This window comes from Marmota monax, unplaced genomic scaffold, assembly GCF_021218885.2.
Source record: "Marmota monax isolate L192 unplaced genomic scaffold, Marmota_monax_Labrador192_F-V1.1 WCK01_AAM20220418_F8-fsc00639, whole genome shotgun sequence".
Taxonomy (NCBI): domain Eukaryota; kingdom Metazoa; phylum Chordata; class Mammalia; order Rodentia; family Sciuridae; genus Marmota; species Marmota monax.
The window spans coordinates 77,663-87,872 of record NW_026694805.1 but is presented as its reverse complement, the minus strand read 5'-3'; the positions used below and the strand labels follow the sequence as shown (position 1 = coordinate 87,872).

General features: G+C 49.9%; 1 long non-coding RNA gene across 2 annotated transcripts; it reads left to right on the top strand.

Annotated features, from left to right (window-relative positions):
- Positions 1-1,356: 1,356 nt before the first annotated feature.
- LOC124080056 (uncharacterized) lies at positions 1,357-3,420 on the top strand. 2 transcript variants are annotated; one of them, XR_006847567.2, is made up of 2 exons: positions 1,357-1,576; positions 3,027-3,420. It is a non-coding gene; the product is annotated as an uncharacterized LOC124080056 (long non-coding RNA). The 2 variants fall into 2 exon arrangements; XR_006847568.2 differs by having other exon boundaries at positions 2,161-3,420.
- Positions 3,421-10,210: the final 6,790 nt, after the last annotated feature.

Sequence of the window (10,210 nt, the reverse complement as noted above, 5' to 3'; positions counted from 1 at the left end):
TGTGGTGGCTTAGAGCAGAGGGTGTTTGATTGCAGAGATGATTCTATTGGTGAAGTTTGCACTCTCCGCTGGGGCAATTGGAGGGACTTCTTTCCTGGCTTCTCCAGTGTTTCCCTGTCCTTCTTAACCCTTCCTTAAAATTTGGTGTGCAGAGGCCCAGGCAGCCCTGCACGCCCTCAGCTTGCAACAAGATAATCCAGCCAGAGTCTTCTGCCTGAGAAGAAAGGGTCCTCTTGGCCACAGAGGAGAGGAGAGACAGGGCAGGGGCCACAGGTTCCAAGAAGAGCCAACACTGGTGGTGTTCACGGTGGCACTGATGATTGGCAGCTGGCCTCTAAGAGGCATGTGTGCTGCTTGAATGTTCCAGTAATAATAACTCTCAGGCACTCACTGCACTGTGGGTCTTGCACACATGCCCTAATTTGAACCCCAGAGCCAATCTCTGAGGTCAGAACTCTATGGGATCTTTCAGGAGAAGGAACCAAAGTGAAAGGCTTTGAAATCAGACTTCCAAAGAAAGCCACATAGCAAAATGCCATTGCAGCCTGCAACTCTGGTCCTTGGCTTGGAATTCTCTCCCATCTCCCGCAGAATCACCTGGAGTCGAGGGGTGGGGGGAGGCTGGCTCTCAGCAGGGTCAGCAGAGCACGGTGCAGCCCAAGATTCAGAAAACTAAGAAGCAGTGGAAACTGTGTTACACTGAAGGCTGTCAAGACAAAGCTGAAAAGGAGATACAGAGAGAACAGCAGGAGAGCAGCCCTGAATGTGGAAGTTGCTGCTTATCTTGGGCAGAGGTACAAACTCCATAGCTCTGCCGTGACCTGAAGGCTGTCACCAAGCAAAGGGGGCAGAGTGGCTTCCAGGACAACTCCTCAAGGCCCAGCATTCAGGGCTGCTGTGTAGCTCAGCCCTTCCAAGAATGCCCCCTCCTGGTGACATTCTCAAAGGCCAGGCCATAGCCACACCAGAGGCGGTGGCTTCAGATTCTGGGAAGCTGCTCCTGCAGACCTGAGTCTACCTGTGCGAGCATCTCTGCTCTCTCTTTTCCCTCCTCAGTTCCCAAACGAGTGCTAGGTAAATTATTTTCCTAAGATAAGATACACCCTGGTAGAGTTTGCTTCCTTTTTTTTTTCATTAACCCTGAATAATACTCTCTATGTCATCTGTATATTTATGACAGCTCAAAGACATGGGTGTGTGGATCTAATTAAAAATGTGAAAGGGTTTAGCAGCCTGCTGCCTCCCTGCAACTCTCTGGTTGCCAAATCTTGGCAGCCTTGTTGAAATGGGGCCAACTGTTTAGTCTTCTGCTGAACGGCTGCCAGGGCGCAGTGCATTGTGGGGTGAGGCCCCAGATCCTGCCACCCAGAGGAAACCTGAGCCGCAGCAGCTCCGGCTCCCCCTCTGCTGCCCCTCCCCACTGCTTTCCAAGTGCAGGTGGTGAGGCCAGTGGCCTGGTGGGTGACGGCCCTCCAGGTACTAGGAGGAAACTGTCCCCAGGGTGTTTGCTGGCTTGCAGTTAACATGAGGCCTCTTCAGAGGAGAAACTTCTCCACTTCACATCAGCCGTCTCTGGGTGAGTTTCTGCTCAGCTCTAGGCGTCTCCGCTGTAAGTCTGAACCTCCCTTCATGGCTCGTCCGTTGTGCCGGATCTAGCAACCTTACTGTGCACACATGTCACTGGGGATCCTGAGGAAATGAGGGATTCTGATCCAACAGAAAAAGAGAGAATTCATTTTGCTGCGCTCAGAACTTACTAGAATTGCTTACAACCAAGTTAGAACTCCAGATTCCAGCCTGAGTCAGGGACATGGGGCTCTGGAAAAGGACACCTCGGTGGTTTGCAAGGAGAGAGAAAGCAGGGCAATTCAGAGCTGGGCACTCTCCGTGATGGGTGGACAAGAGAAGTGAAACTGAAACAGATCTAAGGCAGGGTTATTTTTATTTCCTCAACATGTGCCAACAAAAACAACAACAATAAAAAAAAAAATTAAACAGGGAAAAAGGATTGCATTCTTTCCATGCAAAAAGGCTCTTTTGCCAAGTGAAAATTCAGCTCTCAGATGATCTTCTAAGACTCTTAGGAAGACAACGTTGCCTTCAACCTCAAACCCTGGGTGTTACTGATTTTCCATAATACTTGTGATGCATTTATTTCAGAAGAAGAAGGAGGAAAGAAAGAAGAGGAAGAAGAGGAGGAAGGAGGAAGAGGAAGAGGAAGAGGAGGAGGAGGGGGAAGAGAAAGGGGGGAAGGGATTATGATTATTATTAGAACTGTAATGATTGTTAGAGGGAAAGATCTAACTATGACCTTCTGCAGGGCAGGGCAAGAGTGTGGAGAAAGCATGAATTTTGAAATACTTCCCTCCCAGGATGGGATTTGGCTCTGGCATTAGACTTAGGGAAAGCAGCTGCCATAGCTGGGCCTATGTGGCCCAGTCTGTGAAATGGGGTGATGATGCTGTCACTGCAGTGCAGCTGGGCGCACTCTGCATGTGTTTGTGGAGGGGCTCCTACCCAGGGGGCCTTGACAGGCGTCTTACAAATCCAGAGCCTAGGTCCCATGGGACCAGGCCATTACCCCAGATAGAATTGCATCCCAGTAGACTGCTCTGAGCACAAATGTATTCTAAAACCTCTGGATGGGAGCTAATCACTGCGGAAGTCACAGAGCCTCAGTTCCAGATATCAGAAGAGCCCCCAAAAATGAGACCCTGGGGAATGGCAGAGAATGTTCTCTTTCTTTTCAAATGACAAATTTATACATGTGAAAAGTTTGAAACGACATGCCAAATAAATCATGAGTAGTCATCATATAGCTGGTCACCTTTATTAGGAAACAATAAAATGCATGAAGTCGGTAGGGTGCAGGGAGGTGCAGGTCACAAGAGTCCCTGTACGATTCTTTCCTCCTGTCCTAAGTTGGCACAGCAGCTCTCTTGCTCATGATTTAGACAATGCACAACTGGCTGCTTCAGTCACAAAGAGAGAGACGATTTGCTGGTAAGATCCTCTGCTTTTTCTAGGAAAATTCCACTCCAAGATTCTGTATGGACTCTCATCCAAACACATGGCAGGTGATCATCTAAACCACCCAGGGAAGGTGCCAGAGGTAAACATCTAATTAATTAAAGAAAACCTCCCTCCCCACCCCAACCTGGAAAAGGCCCTGTCATGGAGAAGTGCTCACTCTCGCCAATGCACGCTCACACACGTACTTTCCAAACCGCTTCCAGGTGACTGGTCCGCAAGCGGCCTGCCTCTGTTAATTAAAGTCTACAAACCTTCAAGCCCATCGCCCTTCCTTGGTTGTCTGCGTGACCACAACCCCTACGCTCTTCCAAGCAACATTTGCTCCAACTTAATATTCTGGTGCTTTCAGGAACATTTAAAAATAAACCATTTTGGCACATTGTCAAAGTCTTGTCTACATTCCTTCATGACAACCACCCTAAGTGAGATTTTAAAAGCCAAAGGGAGGTGGGGGCGGGGAAGAAAGGAGTCCCCTCCCCCGCCTTTAGAGTGATAATTTCAGCTGGTGTCAAATGAGCGTGCATTCTTCCTGTTTTGCCCAGGTTTAATTGCCCCTCGGGTGCTCTGGGCATCCTGGGTTCATCCTTGACTCCTTGTATCCTTCTCGTTTTTTCTCTTCTTGGAGCCGGATCACCTTGATGGATGAGAAAGGGGCATTTGAATGCCAGGAAAATTTTTGCTATTGTTGTTTTGGTCCCCAGCTGGCCACAGGAGGAAGAAGGGCTGGACAGGGAAGGGGCCCCAGGCGGGTGCTTCAGTGTGGTTCCTGGTCCTCGCTGGTAATCGCTGCAAAACAATTCTGTCTGCTCCCTTCCCATCCACAACCTACTCTTCCTGGTCTGTTGCTAAGAGACCAGCCTGTTGTTTACAAGATCCTCCGTGGCGTAGACTTCCATAATTTATAATTTATTATCTTAGTGTCAAAACTTGTGTTGGTTTTTATTTTATTTCACCATAGATCCAATAATTGTTAGATACAACAAAGGTCAGGCGTCTGCCGGTGGTGAGGCTGTGGCTTCCATAGTGGCCCTCGCCACCCCCATGTTTAGGTGCTGCCAAGGAAAACGCTATTATAAACTGAAGATGAATATCATTTTTTGTCCATTAACTTCACGCATTCTATGACTGCTCAGGTCAATGGATTCCCTCAAGATTTGCTCACTATTGAAAAACATGTTTCTGTCCAGCCAAGAAGGAAATGAATTGAAATGATTTCAATTATCCCAAGAAAGGCGGGGAGCCTTCCGCCGGGCAGCTACATGATCTATGGGCTCCCTGTTCGAGATGAAGGATCAGAAGTTTGAGATTCAATTCCTATAAACTGAGGTGGATCATTTAATGTCAAGATTCCTAGTTTATACGTTCACAAACACTAGGATGATCATCACCTTCTTCTCAGGAAGAGAGGATTAAAATTGAAAAATGGGTACAACACAGAAGTGGAAGGTGTGGGGTTATGCAAATGTGATGGTCTTTACTCGAACCTTGTGGTCAGTAAAACATCCAAAGCCTGGTGGTCTCTCAGCAGTGTGGTCTGAGTATGGGATCCACTGCGTCAACACCACTGGGTGCTGTGGGTTCGGACTTGGACATCTGAGACCTTCCTGCCCATCATTCACAGCACTTGGAGTGCGGGGGTGGGGGGGCAGCAAATGTGTCAAAAAAAATTCTCAGAAGTATCCACTTCTATGAGACTAAGATTGAGGTCTGTCTTTTCACATGATAAAACTCATTTTCCTTATTTGTAAATTAGGGATATTATCACTCAAAACTTGAGGCTGTCCCAGGCCATCTGTCACTCATGAAGGACTCAGTACATAGGGAGGAATAGAAGGTGAAACGTGGCGTCCATGTCAGCAGGCACCCACATTATAGAAATGCAGACACAAAGCCCCTCTGCCCCTCCACTGACGTTTACTCTTCCTTTGGGTGTATAACATCCAGCAAGCTAAAGCTCAGGAAGTAGAAGGGTCAGCCAACTGTTTTACCAGGATGCTGTTCAACCCTCAGCATGATCGATGAATAAAGAGAGTACGATGTAAAGAAGGAAGAAGCTCCTAGGGACCCAGGGTGAGTTGATGCAATTTTCAGAAATTGGTTCCCCTACCTGAATTATCCCCTGCCTGCCTCTGAAACGGTGCCCCTCTGCCTTTCTGGGAAAGCAAACTCTTCCACCCAGAAGCCTAATGTGCCACCTGGGGTTTCCAGCTCCAGATAACCCCAACCACACATCCCCCTCATTGATATCTAAAGTCCACTGATCCCCTTTCCCAAGTGTATCTCCTCTGCTAATAGCTCTGAGGTGTCCAGGGCAGTTTCTGAAGATAGTGCTCTACACAGGGCGGGATGATGCCTCTCGCCTTCCCAGCCAGCTCTAAGGGTCCCTGCCCTTGGGAGATGGAGCTTCCTAGCACAGGCTCCTGCTCCAAGTCTCCATGTGTCCCTTGTCCTCTAGAATCCCATCACCACGAGCCCTTTGGATCTGCAGTGTGGAATCGCTGCTTGCTCTGCCTGCGTTTCCCGATGCCCGTGGGTCTGACTCTGCACCTTGCGCCCTGCGTGCTTAGCACGATTCTCCTTTCCCAGCGAATGCTGCTTAGTCTCTGAGACAGCACTCCCTCGCTGCTTTCTCTAAGTCTCCCTGAATTCTTTGTGCAGTTCAACCAGCTCCCTTCGTCTAGTTCACCTCTTGCATCAGCAAAACCCTGACCCCTCCCTCCCTCCCTCCTCCTCGAATGCTCCTGGGTCCTGCTGTGGGTCCCCCTCATGGCCTTGCTCTTAGCTTCTTCCTGGCCCCAATGTGCTTCTCAGGGGCTCCCAGGGCTGTGTTTCTTCACTAGCCACTGGATGTCCATGTTCCTGAAGGCTTGCATAGGCCTTTGAAAGACACCATGATAACTTCTGTGGTTGGAGGCCCATCTCTCCCCAGACTGCACTCCATCCTATACCACGGCTCCAGGGCTACGGCTCCAGGGCTGCGGCGCCAGGTCAGCTTCTCCTCAGACCACAAGCCTCGGCTTTCACGTCTGTGAGGGCTGCCTTGAGACATGACGAAGCTATCACACAGAGCCTTCAGTGACTGCCCAAGTCCTATCCAGGGCCAGTGTCCTTGGACCAATGGCACCACACACGTAGCAAGCCCAGTCAAGAATCCTAGACTCCTTTACGGATCCCTTCCCCTACATCAACCCACCCACGTGACAAGGACTGTGGATTCCACCTTTTCAAGTCTCTTCCATCTCCCAACCCACCACCGTCAACCCCAACTCTCTTGGTTCTGGCTGCATCATCTCTTCTCTGGATGTGAAGTAAACCCCGAAGCCAGCCCCTGCCTCTCACTTCACCCCTCCCATCCATTCCCGAGCTCACAAGCAGGAGGATCTTTCTACAGCACCCACCTTACCATCAATTTTCTTTCTACGACTTCTTAGGGTTCCTTTGCTGAATCAGGGTCCTATGCAGAAGCCTCGGACTGATTCGCAGAGACCTCGTCCTGGTTTTAGATGACTCTGGTTCCTGGGTCTTGCACCTTCAGGCTTTGGAGCCATGCTGAGGTCCTCGAGTTCCTGCCCTGGGCTCTGCTCTCCCAGGGGTCATGGCCTTCACCCATGCTGCCCTCCTCCCAACCTCATTTAAGCCCTGGCAACCTCCAGACGCTAGGGTCCAGTTTATTTCGTAGGGTGCTTGGTCTCCCTTGCCCACCACTGAATCCCCAAAGTCATGAAAGCCTGCAGGAAGTCAGTGGAAACATATTTGAACAAATTATTAATGGCTTTCTTTTTTCCTTGAGATCAACTCTGGATTTAAATTGGTAGAATTTTGCTGCAAAAAACTACATCTGTCTCCTTTTCCTACCCACCAATCTGAGCCCTCATCTCTCTCCTCCTTCGACATCCCTGGGTTCTACGTTCAGTAATGTGCTTGCTTTCTGTTTCTAACTTGTGCCAAGATTTCTTCCACAGAGATGCCCTGTATCCTGAGGCTGCAAGAAGCTGGGGGCTTCTGTTTCTGACCCTCAGGTTCCGCTTAGAGAACCCACCTAGGATTCATGAACACCACGGGGCACTTTTATGTCACATTGTCACAGTAATGGGGACAAACTGTGTTGGAGCAGGTCTTCTGGGCTGGTCCCCACTGCTTGTATATGGTTCCTATCTTCCAAAATCATTTTGGCAGTTTTTAAGAGTAGATTTTTAGCCCTCCCCCAAATTCAAGTTCTTCTGAGTCAAATGATTTTCCTAAAAAAATAAAATAAAATAAAATAAACCACTTTTCTGCCCCAGGCAAACTGCATTTTAGCATCATACATTTGTTCTGCTTTTGCAATCCTAAACCCTTGTGCCAGAGAGAGCAAATCCTCCAGCCCTTTGATCTTCACAATCCTCCAATTATCTCTCGGGTCCCCTTCTGTTGTCATTTAGGGTAAATACATACAGTTGGCCTTTGTATCTGTTCATGAAAGGTAATCTCACTCTTCTTCTAATTATTTCTGGGTCCCTTGGCTGAACGCCTTCTGGTCTGCAGGCTTCCATCTCACAGCACACAGCCCTGCCTGGCTCTACAACCCCATGTCCAGGGGCTCCCCGCAGAGCTCACAGCCAGCTGTGATCACCTGTCTGTTCTCTCCAAGAAGGCATGGTGACCCCACAGTGCTGTCACCTCCAGCCCAGCTGTTCAGCTCAGGACAATTGCCCTGTGACTTGGTGAATGACCTTGAAACTCGAGTGCCAGCCGTTGGTCATTCTTGACCCTTCGAAGGTTTCCATTTGCAAGCTCTCAGCAGACATTTTGGTCTTGAAGTCGGAACACTGTATAGGCAACTCCTGTGTGAGTCAGCTTTGCCACACGGTGACCAAAATACCTGACGTGACCTTAAAGGAGGAAAAGTGCTATGTTGGCTCATGGCTTCAGAGGGTCGGTCCATGGCCAGCTGATTCCCAAGCAGACACATCACAGTGGAAAGACACTCAGCTCAAGGTGGCCAGGGAGCCAGACAGGAAAGGGTCATGGGCAAGATAACCCTTGTGTGGCCACATCCACTCCGTGACTCACTTCTCCCAGCTAGGCCCTGCCTCCAGTCCTCCATCCAGCTACCAATGGACCTGTCCAGCGATGAGGTCAGAGGCCTCATGAAGCAGTCACTGACTGAAAGCAGCTGTGCACCTTGCCCCACTGGGGACCATGCTGTCAACACACACACTTTGGGGGACTTTCCTGATCCAGTTCTGATACCTTTGGCTACAGAAGGCTCTGCCAATCATCCTGGTGGCTCTTTAGCCACATCTCTGGTCTGGATTGAGGAAAACACATCTTGATACACAATTTTACTTCTTAAATGGAGGGAAAGAAGGACGAGTGCCCCCGCTTCTCCCTCCCCAGAGAACACATTTCTCACACCCCTTGCTCAGCCTGTGGGTGGGGTCCTGTAACCCTGAAGTGAATTTTCTGACTACTCACTCATAGTCTCAGATGGAGGTAGTAGTGTCTGCTTTTCAAGCAAGATTCCATGAAACCAGATCCAGTGTCAGCTCGGGATGTGACCTCAGGTGGCTTCAGGTCCACTTCCTCTCGGGTGGCTTGTTGGGCTCCCCCTTACCTGGTCCTGCAGGTCTCCTCTGCTTCCTCTGACAACGAGGCAGAGAAGACCTCTTGAGCCTGGTGTGAAGGGAATATGTGTTAATGACTCCAGAAGTTTCCTGTAAACTCTCAAGTACTATGAAAACAAACCAGATTGCCTCTGGGATTCTACAAAGAAGGCTGAATGCTTGCGGTTTAGGGCTTTATTTTTCAAAATGTAATCACTGATACGTAGTCCATGTCTAATCTGTTGAAGTCGTTAAACTCAAACTGGAGAGGGAATTTGGTTAAGAGAGCTGAGGGTGAGCCCGTCCTGGTAGAAGCCCCTCTTACTGGTGCTGTTTCCCCCACGGCAGGACATCGAGTATTTTTAGAACAAGCCATTGGGATCCTTGAGCAGTGCATGCTGGGAGCTGCCCATCATGGCTGGATCCACGGAGATGGAGAGCTTCCACACCAGGACCACTGGCCCCAGGAGCACCCAGAGGAGCAGGGTTGCCAACATACAAAGAAAAGGAGGGTCCAGGTAGCACTCAGAAGGCAGCGTGGCTGGTATCCAGAGGAGGCTGAAAGGTGAAGACAGGGATGTGGAAATGACAGGATTCCTGCAGGACTGTGCTCCTGTCTGGTTCCTGGGGGGCACATAGAGTCATAGCAGATGAGAGGGGAGCAGAGGGCAATGCTGACGGAGCCCTCCAGGCTGAACGTGGGGTTGAGAAAGGCTGATGGACTGTTTGACAGGTTAATTGGATTTTAATTAAATTTGAACTTAAAAGTATCAAAATAATGGGACTTCTGGGCCTCTTTCTAAAAACCCTCCCTGGAGTCCCCACCCTGCTCATTCCTTGACACCCCCTCCTCCTTAAGGAAACATCTTCTCCGTCAGCCTCATCCCAGCCCTGCTCCCCTCCCTAGGTGGCCAGAACTCCCCTCGCCCAGCAACCTTTGCATGCCCCCCGTCAACAATTTCTTTCTCCTTTGAGACCCTATTTTGCTCTTCGCCAACTGTATTATGGCCCTGTCATTGTCCTTTCATGACGCTTCTCTGCTCCGTTCACCTTGCCCTCTATATGACCCCAGAGCTTGGGTGAGCCCCGCCGCAGGTCGCCAGGCCACGTGGAGATGGCTCTGTTCTCCCACCAGCTTCTTCACCCAGGAGGCTGAGAACACCCAGGGAGGCTGAACCAGGAATTCCCTTGGTTTTAGCATAAAATATGGTCAGTGTAAGTGGCCTAATTGTCCTGGCTAAGTGGCTGTCCCCTGGGATGGTTGAAAATGCTCTTTTAGGCTGGCTAACCGTCCGGGGCCTCTAGGCCCCCAAGGTTCCTGTGGACGGATGGAGGGAGTCCATTAGCTGCCTCACCTCCTGCCCCTTCTGGTCTCACCTGGGCCTTGTCACCTGTGCCTGAGCCCACCTGTCTCCAGAGGTCCAGGCCTGCCTCTCTCATGTGCAAACGAGGGGGAGGTTCAGGCACCTGCCTTCATACCAGCGGGCCTCGAAGAAGGTGAGTACTTTGAAAGGAAATAGGTGAATAAATGGTGCAATGTGGTGGGGAAGAATAAAAGCTTATATATCAGAAGCCCCTGGATAAGGGACTTG